Below are 19,310 nucleotides of genomic sequence, written 5' to 3'. Positions count from 1 at the left end.
TTAAGTAAACAAACAGAGCCTACAGAAACAAGCATAACCAACAGAATACAAGAGTTAGAAGAAAGAATATCAGATTCTGAAGATACCATAGAGAAAATTAATTTTAAAAAATAAGATATCAAAGAAAGATGTTGGTAAGGGAGGATATGCTGGGGGTCCCATGGAGTTGGGGGTAAGAGTATGGGGGGTAGATATGTTTAAGATACATTACATACAATGCATAAAATTTTCAAATATTAATATATATTCAAACGTGTGTCATATGTATGTATATATTTTCCCTGAACCTCACAGTTTTTTCTACTATCATGCCTTGTATAATTCAGTATGCTTGTATTATCTAGCACTGGTTTATCTTTCCAAACTGAAACTCTGGCAAGAAGCTTCTGCTTGTTGGATCTGAGCACCAGCACTGTTATTCAGTCTCCGAGCAGCTCCACATTTGAATCAATAAAAGGCTGAGAGGTCTTGACAAGCTATATTTTTTCTGATATTGATCTTGATGACCAAGCTGGTGCCCTAGAGTCTAACCATTGATTTTAAAGGGGAGGCCTGTCAAATTGGAGGCCAATTTTATGCTATTAAACAGATTGGGTCTTGTAATTAAAGAAAATGTCAGCCTGTCATATTTTACAAGAGGGCCATAGGGATATTTTCACGCAATTTTCAAACAAATTAGAAAGCATTTAGACCTGCTGGAGCCAAACAGGCCAGAACCAGTGTAGGCTTCACAGAAACCAAATCAATATTCAAGTGGAATGTCATTCACTGGCTTTCTGTTTTCCCAAGACTCAGTGATTTAAGGAATAATTTATGATTCCTAGCTTTAATAACATGCACGGCTACATCAACTTAAAATGCATCAAAGTCTTCTGAAAGAAAGCAACATTCAAATGAAAACCTAATTTGCTGTCAAGATAAAGGAGAACAGTGAAGGCACTCTTCCTCTGTAGGTGTTGTCTTCTGTTTCTGTTTAGAACCAACCATAAATCCAAATATCTAACTCCATCAGAACTACATATTTGCTTTATTCTTCTACAGTTTCAGAATGGCTCATAGCAACATGCAACTAAAGGATTGTTGAACAGCTCACATTAAAGTAGACGAAGCAGAAAAACAACTCGACATTTTATTTTCTCATTGTAGATAGAACATCAGTGTTCTCCACTGGTAAGAAATTTGTTATAATCTCAAAATAAAAGAAAAGGTGCAAAAATATAAATAAACTCTCCTTAGTAGGGATGTATTGAGAACTTCTTACAAACTGCATTGTGCTCAGTTTTAGTCTGATAAAGTAAAATTTTAAGTTCCAAAATCTTGTAAGACCTTAGGTAGACCTTATTTCTTTTTATTTCTTATTTCTTTGGTAATCGAAGTCTGAGCCTAACTGTACGACAATTAATGATAATCAACCGTGATATTATAGAACTAGAAAACAAAAAAGTACCACAAGTAAAGGAAGTCAAGAACGCAATTATCTTCTGCAGAGTGAATGGAAGTAACAACAGAGAAAACATCCATTCATCATCTCTTTGAGTATTGATTTTGCTCTGAGTATGCCCTTCTGTGTTTCTCCTGAGAGGACGCGACCACTCTGCATGAGCTCATTGCTCCACGTTACTCCCGTGTGCATCTTCATTTCCAGCCCCGCTTTGCAAATTTGGTATTGAGTTGTCCTCAGTTTCACAAATGTCTTTGGCGACATTGGGCTTGATTTTAAACACACCAATGATTTGTTAATCTAGCCACGTATTAAACTTTCCCATTCTAAAGTACAGATATGCTTTTGAAGGCATAATAATTAGTTGTTAGAAAACTCCATCATCCATCAGCTATCTAGATTTTTCTTTCCTTAATGTTAGTGGGGGATAAAATGAAAGTCTTTTAGAGTAAGGCACATTCATTTATGCATCTTTGTATTAACTATTATATCACTTTTGTCAGTCACATTCTCTTATTTCTTTAAATGCATAGAGGTGGGGCAGGCGGCAGAATGCAGCCCAGCCGCTCCTTACTACGGAGTGTAATTATTTAGGGGCATAAGCTAGCCGTGCGGAGCTGGGTGGGAACGCAGCCCACCGCAGCTCCTCATAAGCTAGTCAGGCGGCTGGGAGCTGGGGCGGCAGGGAAGCGGCCCGCCGCTCCTATTTCAACAATGCTGAATATTGTAAATCATAAATATAATGCATTGAGATGCCAGATTCTGTGTAGTAACTAAAATGTTGTGTTTTTTCCTGGTTCACATCAATTCCTCCAGAGGTTTGTCAAGTGGACCACCACATAGGTTTTGGCTTACTCTTCAAGCATAGTTCATAGTCTTCCATCAGGGTCCTTACTCCACTCTACATCTCTTCTCTAGGTTCTAGTAAAGAACTGGACAGCCAGTAGTGGTTCTCTAGACTGTAGACTCCAGTTCTTCGAGGGCTCTTTATATCCTGTGCATGCTGCCGTAGGAACATCTGTAGTTCTCCTGTGTGCTTGTGCAGTCCTAAAACTGGCCAAGGCTCTAATATGTAACTATCTGGAACACAGCCGACAGGAGTAGCCATGCTTTGTTAGCCCTGGCATGACTGTCAATCACAGTTGGTCTGCCAGTTTCTTTGTATCAATACCGTTGCTTCCTGTTTCAATGCTGTCTGTTTACACCAAGTCCCAGAAAATACCCTAAAAAACAGAGATCAAATTGGGTTTTGTATTTCATATTATGAGGGTGTTGGTTAAGTGACTGCTAGGAATGAAACTCTAAATTATTCTCAAAATTCTTTAAATGTTTGCAGTTTAATACATGAGTTACTCTTGCAAAGTCGTAAAACAAATCGCATACATGTATGTATGAAGGATCTAATTTTTCCAACTGTAGGCAGTTATTTTATATATTAACAAACAATCACTGTATGTAATACTGTTTGTAAATAATGAAAAATTAGCTATGAATTTACACATTTTTCTCAAAATCTTTGTTCTTGGTTTCAGGCAAAACGAACATAATGTCGGATTCAAGTATATAAAAAGTCAATAAATGCAAAATAATCTATAATAGATTCTCAGTTACTTAGTGAGGCTATACAGGAAATAATTAAAAAGACATAAGGTGAAATTTTCATAGAGTATTAGTTGAAGTGATTATTTCATGGTTATATAAATACAACTTTCAAATTATATACAAAATAGTTCAAATCTGTGCAAGTTGATTAGTGTTAATTATACTTCAGATGTATGCCTGCATACATATGTGTATTTGCTAAATGTATCTAGAGAAAGACACTGCTGCTGATTAATAATTAACAAAAGAATCATAAGGCAACATAGTAATTACCTAAACCAATTTGGCAATGTGTGCCATAATAATTATAATTTCTCAATTGTTCAGATATCAACCCCCAAGAAAATGTCATGAATGATAAATCAGCTTCCAATGAGAGCTGCCGCATCATGGGTAGAATCTGTTATTTCTTTGTTCCAGGTTCTGATTAAAAGGGACAAGCCAGCCCTTCCCAAACTGAGGCCCCCTTTCTTCTCCTCTCTTGTCATTAGCCCTGGGTAGGGACGGTCAACAGAAGGAAAGCCCAGATCATGGGGAAGTACCCCTCTTCAGAACTACACCCAGGTTGCCATGTCTAACCTCAGCTGGGTGATTTTGATGTTGAGGAGAGAGAAGATGAAGATTTGTGTGTAGGTCCAGCTGTAGAGAATACTATTCAAAATCAATCTTTTAAAAGTTGATAAGAATAGATATCCAATAAGACATTCTAAATGCCTAGTCATAGAATTAATTATAATTCATGTCAATTGTTACACTGGAAAGTGTTCATAATATACCTGACATATATAAACTATTTATTTATATTGAGGTATATTGTATACAGATATATTCTAAATAACTGTACATTAAGATGAGTTTTAAATATATATATACTGTAGTTACCATATCAACTAAAAAATCTAATATTTTCATAACTTTAAAGGCAGGTATAACAAGATAGCCAACAGCTGTCCAATATAATGCAGGTAATTATGTCTGGCTTTGAACTGATAGAAATAGAATAGTAAAATATGAGGCATTGTATGAGACAATTTTTCTTTAAACACTTTTAAGAATTTTGAGATTTATGAATTCAGTTGGATATTTCTATAGTCTCTACTTCTGATTTGTATAAATATATCACAACTTATATGGTGGAACTATGTCAGTCATTTCTCTGTATATATTAAGATAAAGATAGACCTGTTTTCTTCTTGTGTTTCTAATTATATAACAAGTCGATTAGGCTTAAGTAGCAAATACAATTAGCATTGTTCTCATTGGGTCATGATATATCATGTATCTGAACAGTGAGCCTGCTAAACATTGTAATTTTATATCCATATAAAGGAAGCTCCATTCTCTAATTGTATTTAGTTTTCCTATAATGTCATTATCACATCCTTATTCCAGGGATGCACTGTTACCATAAAATGGTTAATAGAGAGAAACAGCTTAGCATCATCTAGATACTGAGGAGCAAGTGCACCTCCATCCCAGACCAACTCTGTAAGGCTTTTCAAATAGACCATGGTGTGGTTCACACCTGAACTTCCTGCTCATAGGTTGAGGAAACACAGAATTATAAGATTTCATGAATAAATAGTTGCTTCTATATGCCTTCATGTTTAAAAGAATATCCTCAATTACATTAGTTTTTGTTTTGTTGTTTTGTTTTTTTCTCAAGGTGACTAAAGAACTCCTAACATAAATATTTTCTGGCCATTTTTAGGTCTAAGACTGCCCTTGGGCATTTGTTCTTTAAATGTAAAACACTCTCATTTGGGTTTTTCCAAGAAGAATAAATATAACTTAAGTGTTGGGTTTAGGGTTTGTTTTCTAGTATTTAGTAAATATAGAGCTTTATAAAATATCTTATGAGTTTCACATAATAGTATTGTGATATTAAGAAAATTAGATGTTTCCCTTTGTGCTGTCATTATACTTAACATAATATTCTATAGACCAAGAGGTAGAGACCCATGATCCCAGCACTGGGGAAGAAGAGGCAAGAGGAACCTGGATGCAATGCAAGGCCCCTTCTCAAGAACATCCATGGATATAGGTGAAACTCAGAGAAAGTTTGCCTTCAGAGTGTCCACAAGACCCTGGACACACTCAAATATATGGTATTTAATAAAGCCTCCTGTTAGCCCCCCCCCCCAAAAAAAAGACCCTGGAATCAATCTTAGCAACAAGATAAGTTGAGCAACTGCTTCTCCACACAGGCCTGAGAACAGGGAGAGCACAGAAAAATGGGGCCTCTGTTTGAGAAGGGCTGGCTTGTCTACTAACTAGAACCTGGATCAGAGACACAGTAGATCCTGTCTACAATGGCACAGTTTTCATCAGAAGCTCATTGGTTTATAATGCATTGTGCTGTCTCAGGAGGTGATATCTGAGCAATTGAGAAATTATAGTTATTGTAGTATGCACTGTCAAATTGGTTTAGGTAATTATGTTGCCATATGATTCTTCTGTTACTTATTAATGAGCAGCAACATCTTTATCAAGATATATACAGTAGTAAATATATTAGACATAGAGTTAATAATCAAATTTCTCAGGTTTAAGCTATTTTGAACATAATTTGGAGGTTGTATCTATACATCCATGAAATAATGACCTCAATTTATAGTCCACATATATAAATAATACCAATACCTACCACTTTGTGATAGTTCCAAAAACTGCAAAGAATGATTGAGAAATATTGTTTTTTATCTTTTATGTGCCTGACCATATTTCCTAGGCTTATTAGCAATAGATAAATGTAATTTGCCAAGTTCTGTGTAGGTCTTCTCAATGCTTAAAGTATGTTTACAGATAGCACAGCACATGACTGGTGAATAATATTATATTTTAACCATGAGTAAAATGTCAAATGTCTGACAGTTCATGCTTTGATTGACTACTCTTCACAAGTGAAATATGTTATATGAAATGTAGTAAATAAATCTCAGTGAAATTCAAAGACATGCCTTATATCATTCCTACAAATAAAAATCAGAATTGCAATTGGATGTTATATAACGGTAGCATACATACTTTCTCAAAAATTGCAATGGAGTGACATTCTAAAAGGAAAAATTCACTGCAGAGCACCAAGATTAAAGACATCATGCCTTATTTTGAAAAATCATGCAACTACTTACTTGTGTGTTTTGTATGTGTTATAAATAACTTAGATATCTTCTTTTGTAAAAAGTGAGTTTGTTTATTTATGCATTTGCTTATTGACTTTTTATACATTGTGAGGCTATAAACAACCATATGTCAGAGGATAACCTGTAGGATTTGGTTCTTTCCTTTTACCATGTGAAAGCCTGTTGAGCCGTCTCACCAACCTTATATTGTTTGAGGTTAATTCCCATTAGTGTTAGAAATCACAGCACTGTGTTCTTTGTAAACTTCTCATAAACATGGTAGTATATCACTTCATTATGAGCCACAGGAAATAATACCTTGCCTACATGAGATACAGCCAGTAGTTACTTTCTGTCTTGCTTGGTGGTACAGGGCTTTAACCCCAGAACTCTGGATTAGAGATAGGTGAACTCTGTGAATGTGAGGCCAGCACGTTCTAGAAGAGGTTCTAGGATAGCCAGCTTCTATGACAACCAGAGCTACATAATAGAGAGACCCTGTCTCAAAACAAACAAACAAACAACACACCAAGTCCTGTCATGTAGCTGTACATGAGGTTTCTCTGCCTTAGCAAATTTTATGCCAGGCACAGATGTCATGCCCTTTCATTGTGTCTACCCTGTTTTGGATTGCTTTAAGACACATACTATGAGATCCTTAGCATATTAAACAAGATTAAATGAATTTTCGATGAATATTACAGACTGGTCTACTCACAAACTCGATGGTAAATAGTGGAAATGGAATTCAGAGCAATTATTTTATCGGATTTACAGAGCCACAAAATGAGAGTCAGAACCATGGAGGTATGATGTCTTCTGTTAAAAAGGTGGAAGTGAGACTGTAATAAAAGTGGTCACTCTTCTAGGAGGCCACACAAAAGATGGTCTTCGTGGAATGGGCTCAGAAGGAATCAGAGTAGAGCCCAAGGGGTCTGAGGTGAGAGTATTCAGCTTTCAGACATAAACCCCTGGCTACAGGGAAACGAAAAAGGTCTCCAGCGCTTTTTGTCCCCCACCACTCTTATGCTTCAAAGAAAATAAATTAATAGTTAGAAGTCAAATTTGAACCAAATAATCTTCAGCAACCATAGGTGAAGCCAAGGTCTAAGTCAGTAGCAGGAACAGATTACGAGTAAATGTGCGCATGGTTACTACCATTCTCAGGGGAGTGCCTGAGAATTCCACATACATCTTCGTGCCCCTTGTCATCAAGATACTTTTATTAACTTTTCACTCAGATCGTAAATTTTAAGATCAACATACCAACTCACTAATTTATTCTAGCTTCAGAACTTCCACAAAAGCTCAAATGGGCAAAGAAGGGTTAGCATGGAAACCACTTTCTTTTCAGGAAAAAGAGGTTCTCAAATGCTCATGTTCAAAGTTTGGCACTGTGGACCTGTAGATGGGAGGTTACGAAGAGGTTGCATTCCAGCACAAGTCAAGTGGGAGAGGCAGGGCAGGAGTAGGGTATTGGGAGTCACTGCCGCCTTCTTGTTTGAGAAAACTGCCACATTGAACTCAGAATTGGAGGCAGAAAAGGCTAAAATTGGGTCCTAATTCTGAGTCAGAAGCGCAGAAATAATAACTGTTGGACAAATCAACAGACAATTCAAAGGACAAAGTGAGACAAAATAAAGCTTTTGTGTGGTTTTGCTTCTGACATAGATCTGAGTATATGAAGAGGGCACAGGAAAGTACATACATACATATATGGAGAGTATCTACAATATGGAATTTATAATTTTAGATTTGTAATTATACATAATATATAATTATGTATATATGTATGTATATATATCATATGATTTAGTTTTATTTAAAGTGATTTCAAGAAAACAGTAAATATTTTATAACAATGCACTCAAAAAGAAAACATACAGTGAATATATTTAAATGTAACTATCATCTTGCTTTCATTCTTCCTAATCGTTACATAATGGGGCAGCTTTCTTTTGGCATTTCCTCCTTTGGTTCTTTTAATGATGTCCCTTCCTTGATTCCTTCTTCCACCACCAGTCCCTCACACACACACACACACACACACACACACACACACACACACATACATACACACATACACACACATACACACACACATACACAAATACACACATACAAACACACATACACACACATACACACATACACACACATACACACATACAAACACACATACACACACATACACACATACAAACACACATACACACACACATACACACACATACACACACACACATACACACACACATACACACAAACACACACACACACACAAACACTTGCACCCTCCATGTCCCATAGTCTCTTGTCACTTACATGGCCTCGATATTCTCAGATTCCCCAGTACTTCTTCTTTCCCCTTCCTATGTTCCTTTTCTAGTTTCCTGACTGATTCCTACCATTATAACTACCTAATTTATTTTCTTTATAAGGCTTCTTGTAATGTTAGTAAAAAATTTTGCTAATACAATGCACATTGTAAAAAGTATATTATCTTGGGTATCTTAGAGAAAGGTGTGTGTGTTTGTGTGTTTGTTTGTATCTGTGTGTGTCCATTTTTCTGTGGGTCTGTGTTAGTGTGAACCCGAATAATGAATTTGTAAAGTAAACCCCCGATACCTATTATTTTAACTGCATATTAAAGCATATTTTAGCAGTGTTAGGGTTAGTTCCTGATGGTGACCAATATTCTGAAAGAAAAAAAATTGTCAAAGTTTTGCTCCAAGGCCACTGACAGCCTTCTAGAGATGTTGACAAACTGATTAGTAAACCACCTTCTGAGATAAAAGCTGATGACTTCCGCAGATCACCAAGCCATTGATGCTGTCAGGCAGCTTGCCAATATTCAAACCTCTGTTGCCCCATCCTCAAGAAAGACATCAACCACACTCCTTTTAACCCATATGGCCAGGGCCAAATTGATACCAGGGGCCTGGAAAACAGAGAGATAATGAAGTCCTCTTCACATTTTTCTGAAGTGTTCTTGCATTTCTTAGATTGGAAGAATTTCTTAAATATGATATTTTTGATATATGTTGAAGTTTTTTTTTCTTTTTTTTTTGCAATCAACACAATCTTAAATTTTTATTTCTTCTCAAAATTTCTGGGACCAGCTCAACAAAAGCCTACCGTGCCCTACAGCAGCTCCAGCGGGGGCAAAGGGCTGTCCTTGGGTCATTGAAAGCATGGTTGGGGCCCAGCCTAGTCTGGACAGCTGGTTGTGGGGCCTCAAGATGGCAGGAGACTCGGGGCTCTGTTGTGTTGGAGTCCCAAGGCCCGGGCCACCAGCCTGCGGGCCACTGCCGAATCTGTCTGTGGCCTCTCCTTCGCTAGCTGCAGGAGCTTTGGCCTCTGCAAGGCTTTGAGCTTCGACTGCTTGGTTCCCTGTGTGAGCGGCCGGATCTTGAGCATGGAGAAATCCTTGGCCAGGGCCTCAGCAGCTGAGGCCTGACAGGGAAAGATGCCGATGGCGTGAGTGTCATCCACCCACTGGATCTTGAACTCCTTCTCTTGGAACTCAGAGAAGATGGCCAGCAGGTCCTCAGTCTTGAGCGTTGGCTTAAAGTCATAGATCTCCACCACGTGGGCCAAGTCCCTCTCCCCAGGTAGCTCTTCTGCAAAGGAGGATGTGTCCAGGTGGATCTTCTCTACCTCAATCTCCTTTTCAGTCAGGTTGGCTGTGATCTCCTGCAGTAGCTCGCTGAAACAGTTGAAGTTTTTAAATGTAACATATAGAGTTAAAAAACTCATAGTTATGTACATCTGCATTTGGAAATTTTCAAATATATTCCAGTTCCTGAGGAAAGATAATTCTGCAGGAGGAGATTAGAAAATTAATTTTAATTCAAATGATTTCCTCCCACATGTATATCTTTATGAATTACAGAAATCTAAATCATAACAGCCAAAGAAGTCCAATTAGTCTTCACGTTTCAAAGTTCCTCTTTTTAACTGACTCAAGAAGGACCGATTTATCCTATGATGTGAGGCAAATCCCCCAGTCCAGTTAGGAGCAATTGGAGAGGATGGTGACAGCAGCAACCCAGCTCCCAGAAGCTCTAAGCAAAAGATTCTCCGCCATGGCATGCTGCCAGGCCGATGGCCCACTTTCCGCGAGTGTTAGCTCATTACCAGTACCCGCCTGCCATTTCTGCCTGGACACCGAAGTGCTCACAGCCGTGGTGCCTGTGGGGAGAAGGCAGGAAATACCTTTGCCAGCCCTGATGCCCGCACAGACTTGCACTCTGCAGAGAACAAAGTCTGAGAAAACCTCACTGCAACCTGCTTCCTCTCTCGTAAAGGGATTTGCTGGACTGCAAGGCAGCTTTGTTCTGTGACATTGGATTTATGGAGAAAAAAGGTTTTGTTTTGTTTTTTGTTTTTTTGTTTTTTTCCCAGAAAGAAGTTACATGTGGTAAACGGTGACACACAGTAGTAACAGGGATGGTCTAGAAGTTCATGGTATTGTGAATAAAATGTTTCAACAACATGTTCATTCTTGGCTTGGGTATCCACTGTGTGCAGCCTTCTGACCTTCCCCACTGAAAATGCCAAGAAGGATTATAAGAGAAAATTCCACTTATCTTGAAGTTGAATAGAATTCGTAACTAATAGTGACAGACCTACCAGTGTGACTGTCACTAATGGCAACACCCGGGCCACCAGGCAATGAACAAGTTCAGAAGAAAGTATAAATGTGTGAGAAAGGATTCAAGATAACAAGGGCCGAAGAGCCTGTAGAAAGGTTTATTTTTAGAACTCTGCGGGTTTGGTTCAGGTTTATTCTTGTGTCCGTGTTTCTAACATAAGAACACGCTACAGTAGCCACTATCTGAAGAAGAGAAAGCCATTCATTCTACATGAGCCACCTTGTACGGCTCTTTTGTTTTTGCACATATTAAACTTTTTTGCATGCTGTTTGTATTGCTATGATTTGTATGTCAGAAATGCGATTTTTGTTTGTTTGGTTGTTTGGCTGTTTGTTTGTTTGGTTTGTTGGTTGGTTGGTTGATTGGTTGGTTGGTGTACCCCTGAGTCAGTCTCTCGCTCAGTAGTCCTTGCTGGCCTGGAATTCGCCATGTAGACCAGGCTGGACTCAAACTTATGGCAATCCTCCTGTTTCTGCCTACAGAGTGCTGGGATTTCAGACATGCACCACTGAATACCAACCTAACAATGGCATTTATTAAGTGTAGTTTATCTTTGTAATTTGATAGTTGGGAAATATTCCAGGACAATCGGCTTACTATAAGAATTTTTTTCTGTGAATGGTTTAACCACCACTACTTTGTAGCAGATGTGAAGACCTTGTCCAAATCTAATTTCAGATCCTATGACATTTTTCCTCTGTGCATTGTTTACAAAAGCACCATATCTTTATTTCAATTGCTGGCAAAGTGGTGAATGTATAATGGTATAATGGTACAAGCCAACAAGTCTAAAAACCCTGATCCCTTGATCCCCCATGGTCGAAGAAGAGAACTGACTACTGCAAGCTGTCCTCTGATGTCACACTCATACATCCTGATGTGTGTATCCCCCATTAAATAATAGAAATAACTCTATAAAGTAATAATAATAAAGCCCAAGTCTAAAGCTTTGCATCTGTTGATAATGCAAGCATTCTAGTATAAAAGAGGCTTAAACAGTTTAAAAGCCCACAGAACTGAAAAATATTTCAGATAAGTATCCTATTAGTAACTATTAATAAACCAGAAGAAAATGGGACATAAAGATGTCTATATGCATGATCAAGTTGTCATGGGCTTTAGTGTCTGTTCTCTTGAGGTGTTGCTGAAAACTGGAGTTAAAGGGACTGTGGGACTTTATACAGACTCTGTGTGACAAGAGTCCTACAAGACGACTTGCCAGTCTTGGTTACTTCTTCTTGCACCACCCTCTGAAAGCCAAGCAAGCTATCCGAGGATTTATCTTCAGCCTTTATGTTAAAACTCACATCAAAATAAAACTGTCACCTGAGGAAAACATAAATCTCTGTATTAAATATGATGTTATCACATCATATGAACCTCTAAAACTATTGAAAATTGCTATTTTATTTTTATAATTAACTCTCCGCTGGGTAATTTTAGGAGACAGACACATCACCCAAGATGTCCTTAGGGAAGTCTGCAGATTTTTCCATTTCATTGCTAATGAGCCATTTTCACCTGACTTCTGTTCCCATCACTCCCCACTGAAGAACCAGCTGTCAATTTCCACAGTTGAGCAGGCAGGTTTGGTACCAAACAGGTGGCAGCAGGATGGGAAAGAAATCATACGAGTGGAGGTAGTTAATCTGGAATTGCGATGCTCCACCTGGTGTCATTAAAGACTGACTGCATATCAGAGATGGTTAACCATGGCTAATCAACACTTAGGGCTGTGAATATCCTTGGGAAGGAAGATGAGAACACTTGACATGAGTTGGATATCTGAACAGTCCTGTGCTCGGTGTACAATCCATGGTGCCCATTCATAAATGGTGGATGATAGGCCCTGCTTCTACAGAGGAAGGAAGTGAATGGGGCTGTTCCAGACTATAGCACAGACACTCTGCAATGCTCTCGGTGTGATAGTCCCACGTAAGCAAACACTTCTTACCTACTGAGTCATAGTGGGTTCTGCTTACCTGACTTAATAGAGCTGGATGTGCTTTGCCAGCAGTGGTCACTTAACAGAAATCTGAAAATGGCATTATAATCAGCAGTGGTCACTTAACAGAAATCTGAAAATGGCATTATAATTAGCATTGCTTTCAAGGGTCATTTTAATTATTTTTAATGCAGCAGACATTTATGAACATGTGACTTAGTTCATCTCTCTGTATGTAACTATGACCATATATAGTTTGATTTGGTTTTTGTTTTCTCTTTAGAATTTGTTTTTGAAGACTGTCTTCTTTGGTGACACGGTAGTAGGCTGGGAGGTGTCCTGTGATGTCATAGCACCTGACAGGACCACTTTTACGGAACTCATCACACAGTGTTAGAACTGGCTGCAGGTTCTAGTATCTCACCGAGTCACTAAGTCATAAAATGATTATTCCCTGTGTTCTTGCCTTCTTTAGTCCTCAGACTTCAGTACATAGCATAGAACATAATGGAGATTCAAGAAATATATTAAAATGGATTTGCTTCATGAGTACACATAAATAAAAGTTCATACAAGGAAGAGTAGGAACCCCTCCTCCTGTTCTCTGATTGGCTGTCATTCTGGATGCAGTGTGACAGATTCAATGGCAAGCGTGAAAATACCCTCTTAGAGCACAGTAGTGATGGGGATGGGGTAGGAACAGATCTGAGGTCGACAGAGGTTCAATCAGTACGATTTGGACAATAAGTGAAGAGAGGAAGAATGAGAAGCCAAGGGGGCTGTCAGATCTGCGCTTCACAGTTGTGGGAAGACAGTGGGCTCATCCACACGGTGAAGAAACAGAACAGTAAGAGGAACTGAGGACTGTGACTGTTGTCTTCCAGAAGGGTCAGGGAAGGCAGAGTACCTGCTTCCTAACTACAGTTAGCTGTGTTTATTTTGGAGAACACCCAAGGAAAATTTTATCAATCTGGAATCTTTAATGTTTTGTGGAGGTTCTGCACTGTCTAGGAAAAAAATTGAAGTAAGAATTCAAGAAGGCAGGTCTCAAGAATGTACTAAGATACTAAGATACCGAGTGTGTGGGAGGGATGGGGGGGGCAAGTGGATCAGTAAGTGTGTAACATAGCTATGAGGAATGAACCAATTCTGAGTATAAAAATGAAGGCAGCCTGCAGGCAGTGATGATGCACACCCTTAATCCCAGAGGCAGTTGGATCTCTGTGAGTTAGAGACCAGCCTGGTCTACAAGAGCTAGTTCCAGGACAGGCTCTAAAGCTACACAGAGAAACCTTGTGGCAAAAAGCAAAACAAAACAAACAAACAAAACATAACAAAACAACAAAAACTGTAGCGGCGTAAATAAATGCAGGCAGATTGTAAAGAATATATACAGTTTTAATGAAGAAATAAACTTACTGGACCAAGGTTCCCGCGGAGCACAGAAAGCAGAAGAAAGCAGTCTCCGCACCCAACATTCGCCCGAGGCAAGCCCGCCCCCTAAGGGGCTGGCTTAAGCCTACAAAAAACAAAAAATGAAACCAGCCTGAAAATTGTCCACTGTGGAACATGGTTATGTTTTATGTAAATGAAGTTGTGTAGCGTGTGCAACAGTAAGAAAACATGATGGTCCACTGAAGTCTTGTGTCCACTGAAGGCTCTCGGACCTGTGATTTTTCTGAGTGTGACGTGGAAGTGTTTCTAGATAAGCTTAATATGCTAATCAGTTGAATGAATAAAGTAGGCCTCTTTCATAGAGGTGCGCCATAGCTGACCAGTGGAAAGCAGGAAGTCTGAAAACAACATAAGGGCTGACTATCTGCTGAGTGAGGTATGGCTTCCTCCTGGAAGACAGCCATGAAAGTGGAGTGTGTTTCCTCATTGCCTTAAACCCACAGCTGTCATGAAAGCCCCACCTGTGTCTCTGGGCTGCTGCTATGTGGGTTCAAACTAGGATATCAGTTCCCCATGACTGTTATTACAGACCTCAAAACACTCTAAATGGTCTATCAAAAACATATTATATAAACAAAAACCATTTCAGTAAATGGAGAATTCTACTAAACCATGAACTTTGCTTAAATTACATAAAATAGAGACACCCTCAAACAAGTAAATTCCCACTAGGTCACCTAAGAACCAAGGACATAATTGTTCAGATAGCTGTAAATGGCTTATTAGATTTTAAAACCCTTACATAAAACATTAAATAAAATTTCACAAATACTTGGGATAGCATAAAATATAAAGTACCTCTTAAAAACTAAGGAATTGAGAAAATGCTGATATAAAGTGATGTGGCGAATGGCTCCTTAACTATTGTAATCATGTAAGAAAGTTCAGCTCAGATAAAAGCCCGCAGCACCATTTGTGTCTATGAGTAAATGTTGAGATTCCAAGTATCATTAAACAGAGCCATTGCTTACAACACTTATAAAAATAATGTGCTCAGGTTAAATGAAAACATTGCAGAGGAGTCTTTTTTATTCACATTCCCAACACTTTCTTAACAGGTATCTTTGGAGGATTGCTATTTAATGCTACTCAAGTCCTGCAGTGCCTCGTTTCTGCGTGATTACCACAAAAGGGTTACTTTACAGAGACTACCGCCTTTTGGAGAGTGTGATTTGGACCCTGACTCCGAAAACAGGTACAGCTGTTATTTTCTCTCTGAAACATTTTTGTTGCAAATGAAAAAAATAAAAGTGTTGACTGGAAACCCAGAACAGAATAGCCATGTGTCCTTTCAGCTTCGACTTCAAACCCAGCGCAGGAAAGCTCGTGTAGTTTCTGCTGCTCCCCACTCCTGGTACTGCCTCGGGAAGCTGAGCATTGACGCCAGTCGAGGGGGTGCTTTGTGATTGAAGTAAAAACACTTTGAGTAAAAGTAAGCACTAGGATATTACAGAAATACTGCAGTCAAAAACACAGCGCTTTCATTTTGGTTTTTGGTTCGCATGAGCATGGCAGGCAGAAAAGGGTAGCCCCAGAGAGCTGGCCACAGTCAGGAGAATAGTGTGTAGCCCAGAATCATGCGATCTTCCCAGTCATTGTCTGACTTTCTGGCAGGTGCATTTTGTACTTGTTGGTTGTTTATGTTGAAGATAATGATTAAGGTAAGTGAGCAGGAGGTGATAGGCAGGGAGCGGTATCCTCACCAAGCATATGAGCCAGGCATCTCCTGTACAAAGATGCGGTTGTGCTGATTGTTCAAGAACCCTGCATTGTTTCCATGGCACCCAACAACACATGTTACTAGATATTAACTAGACTTGTTTACTGTAAAATTATTCATTGTGTAACTTAGTAATTGTCCTTAAAGTAGGAATCTTACACTATTTAAAATATGTGAATAAACACATGTCTAATACCCATGACTAAGTAGGCACCAATAGACAATTTCAAACCAAATTTATTGGAATGCTCTGTGTCAATAATTGAATGATGATTATATACTTTTAAGTAATCAGTATAAAAATTTTAAATGTAATTAAGAATGAATTATTGTATTATTGTTTTTAAAACAGGCATCATTTCAAGGTTTCAATTCTCTAATTATTAAATTGATCAAAATACTAAAGCTTCTCTCCCCAGTCTATCCTGTGGGTTGAGAGTTTTACAGGCAGACTATGAGTGAGGTGGTAATAACGCTGGGAACAGTCTGTAGGACAGTGCAGGGTGACTGTGATCCAGGCAGTTAGCCCTCATCTTACAGACACATGCAGATTCTCAAGGGTTTATATTTCTTGAAGTTTTCACAAATTCTGTTAAACTATAACAGTTCTTCTGTTGATTAAAGATCCTAACTAGATGAGGTATCCATCAATTAAATCTGCCAAGTAAAGCAACCATGACTTTTATCATTAAAAAAAAAAATAGGTAAGTAAATAGGAAATCGAAAAAGAAAGGACAGGGAAGGAGGCATAATGTTTCTGACAGAACTCTGGGATGTAACTTTCCCACCAATTAGCACATCATTTCATTACAACATTGGAAAGACTTAAAGACAATCATCATATTTGAGCCTTTAAGAGATGTAAAAATTATCTGAGAATATGCAACAAAAACAAAATAGTTAACAATTTCAACAATCCGTATTCTGTCTGTAAATAGAATATAAAGGTGTTATATCTTGTGTATCATTTTGTTTTGTTTAAGCATAGGAACATTTTCATAAATCAAAATCCATTTTAGACTTCTACTTCTGAAATACCTGTGAAGATTAAATTGTATCCTGACTCCTTAGTTCAGCTTAGCAAGGGAAGAAATAAATAATTTATGGTGTTTGTCAAGTTCGGGGGAAAAAAGCAAGAGCACACAGCTCAGCTGCTGTGGTGTGAGAGGGAGCCCAGAACTCACTGACATGCGGGTAAAGATGGAATCTAAATATATGCTGCTCGCATTAGCTATGGAAACGAGACGTGGTGAGTGGCTTGACCAGCTGTGACCTGGTACATCACCTCGGGTGTCTACCCTAATGTATTCAATTTGTGGAGTTCAACAGAACTCTAATCACAGTTTGTTGAGAGGATTTTGTTGGCACCTTATTAAATTGAGTTTTGAGAATGGGGACATGGAGGTCCAGTCACTGAACAGGGAAGCTGTGGCTCTTGGCTTGGCAGAGTGCAGTGGGTGCACTCTGGCCATGTCCTTCTTAGTACCGTTCTGAGCAACTAATTGAGAAGCACATCGGTAGAATGAAAACAATCTGAACAGATGAGCTGGGCTGAGCATTCCAAAGAGGCAGAAGTGAATTAGAATTGATGGATTTGATGAGCTTGGGTGACAGCGTCACATTAAATAAAGTCTGCTCCATTCGCGGACTCACATGTCATCTGTCTATGCAACCACGAAAAACATTCAGGGGACTCATTGGCAGTTCATCTCGACATACCAGCTAAGCCATTATAAGAGGCGACACATATTAAAAGGGGTCCTAAGTTCAGCCACTGAGAATAAAACACTTCCCTCGATAACTTACACAACTGTCTCCAGCAGTCATTGGCCCAGGCCCAAGAGAAAGAGTTCCTTCCATTAGGAAGAGGTCCCTAGGGCTCTGAGGTTATAGATTTTCAGAATTGGCAGGATTGTTCATTACCTAATGAAAATAAACTGGGCGTTACTGCATGCAGCTGGAGGTACAGTGGATGAGAACAGGAGAGTACAAGGTGTTCTGAATTCCAGAACTGAAGAATTTAAATTTCATTAGTAACGCTTTTGAAAATCGCATAACATTTTTGGAAGAAATCACTCATGTATTTGTTAATTATTTGTGCTTTGTATATGTGAATACCATTGTTACTTGTGAATGTGTTCACAGTATATAACTCATTCCTGAAAGATGAAATTGAAAGGAAAAACCATGGAAACAGTCAGAGTGAATATCAGAATGTAGCAGCAATTTTGGAGACCACAATATTCTTCCACACACATGCACCAAGAGCAACTAGGAACTGCAACTCTTGATTGTCAGTTGGGAGAAGGTACACAGCACTACTAATATTGCCATTCACTTGTAGGGGTTAGGATAAAGTGATCCTTATTCTGCACTTTGTAAAATGTAATAATTTGTTTTTAACTACACTTAATGATTGTTTCGTACAAATTGTGCCTTGAAGTATTTTATTAGAAATTTATTATATGAAGTATATAAAATTGTCTGTAAAGGTCAACTCAAAATTCTTCCCCAAGTTGCTAGTCAGTTGATATGAGTGTTTCATAGCATGAAGGTAATACAATACCAGCCAGAGTTTATCTTTTTCTACTTGTTTTAGAGGAGAAAGGGTGTAGTCCGTGAAGTTGTTCTTAGTTTCTGTTCATCTGGGCTACTTTGGGGAATGAATGCTTGTCAGCTGAACTTCTTGAGGGTGGAAAGAAAGTGGGGTTTACTTAAAAGAAGAAGCTGGGAATTCAGCGTGGTGACATGACAGAGTGCTGAGGTTTTATGGAACAAAAGTCGTTCCGAATATGATGGGACACAGCTGGAAGTGAAGTTGGCTACATACAATCACTATAGTTAATGTAAGGGTATTTCATTTTGTCGTGTAAGGTATGAAATCTAATCAGTTAATAAAAGCTCTAGGTAAATAATGTGGACCTTATGTGCAAGGTACTATTGAAATGGAAGAATATTATTGACAAAGGTCAACAATATGCCTGAGGGGATTAAGGTACTTGTAGCCAAGTGTGATGACCTGGGCTAAGTCCTTAGAAATCACATGGTTAAAGGAGACAGCTGGCTTCCATAGTTGTTTTCTGGCCACGGGAACATGCATGCGTGCATGCAAGGATGTGTGTGCATACACACATGTGCACACACATTTTTAATCAGAAATACTTACACTTCAATTTTGCAAAACTTTTCTATACCTTTTAATGCTCAGAAGGATTGCTTTTGAATGGCAAACATTCCAAATGAATGTTCCATAATAGGTTTTTTTTTTTTTATTGAGAAAAGGAAAAAAAACAAGTTTCCACCTCCTCCCAGCCTCCCATTTCCCTCCCCCTCCTCCCACCCTTCCCCCCCTCCTCCAACCCTT

General features: G+C 38.6%; 1 protein-coding gene across 1 annotated transcript in view; it reads left to right on the top strand.

Moving 5' to 3' along the window:
* The window catches only part of Cntn5 (contactin 5), a 1,200,756-nt gene that overhangs the window by 255,039 nt on the left and 926,407 nt on the right, over positions 1 to 19,310 (top strand). The window contains exon 3 of the mRNA XM_026779314.1: positions 15,285 to 15,421. The gene's annotated coding sequence lies outside the window, so the exon portion shown is untranslated. The remainder of the gene's footprint in view (positions 1 to 15,284; positions 15,422 to 19,310) is intronic.

The sequence above is a fragment of the Microtus ochrogaster genome, chromosome 5 (genome assembly GCF_000317375.1).
Source record: "Microtus ochrogaster isolate Prairie Vole_2 chromosome 5, MicOch1.0, whole genome shotgun sequence".
Classification (NCBI taxonomy): Eukaryota; Metazoa; Chordata; class Mammalia; order Rodentia; family Cricetidae; genus Microtus; species Microtus ochrogaster.
Note: the sequence above shows the minus strand (reverse complement) of the source record. Positions and strands in the feature narration are given on the sequence as shown.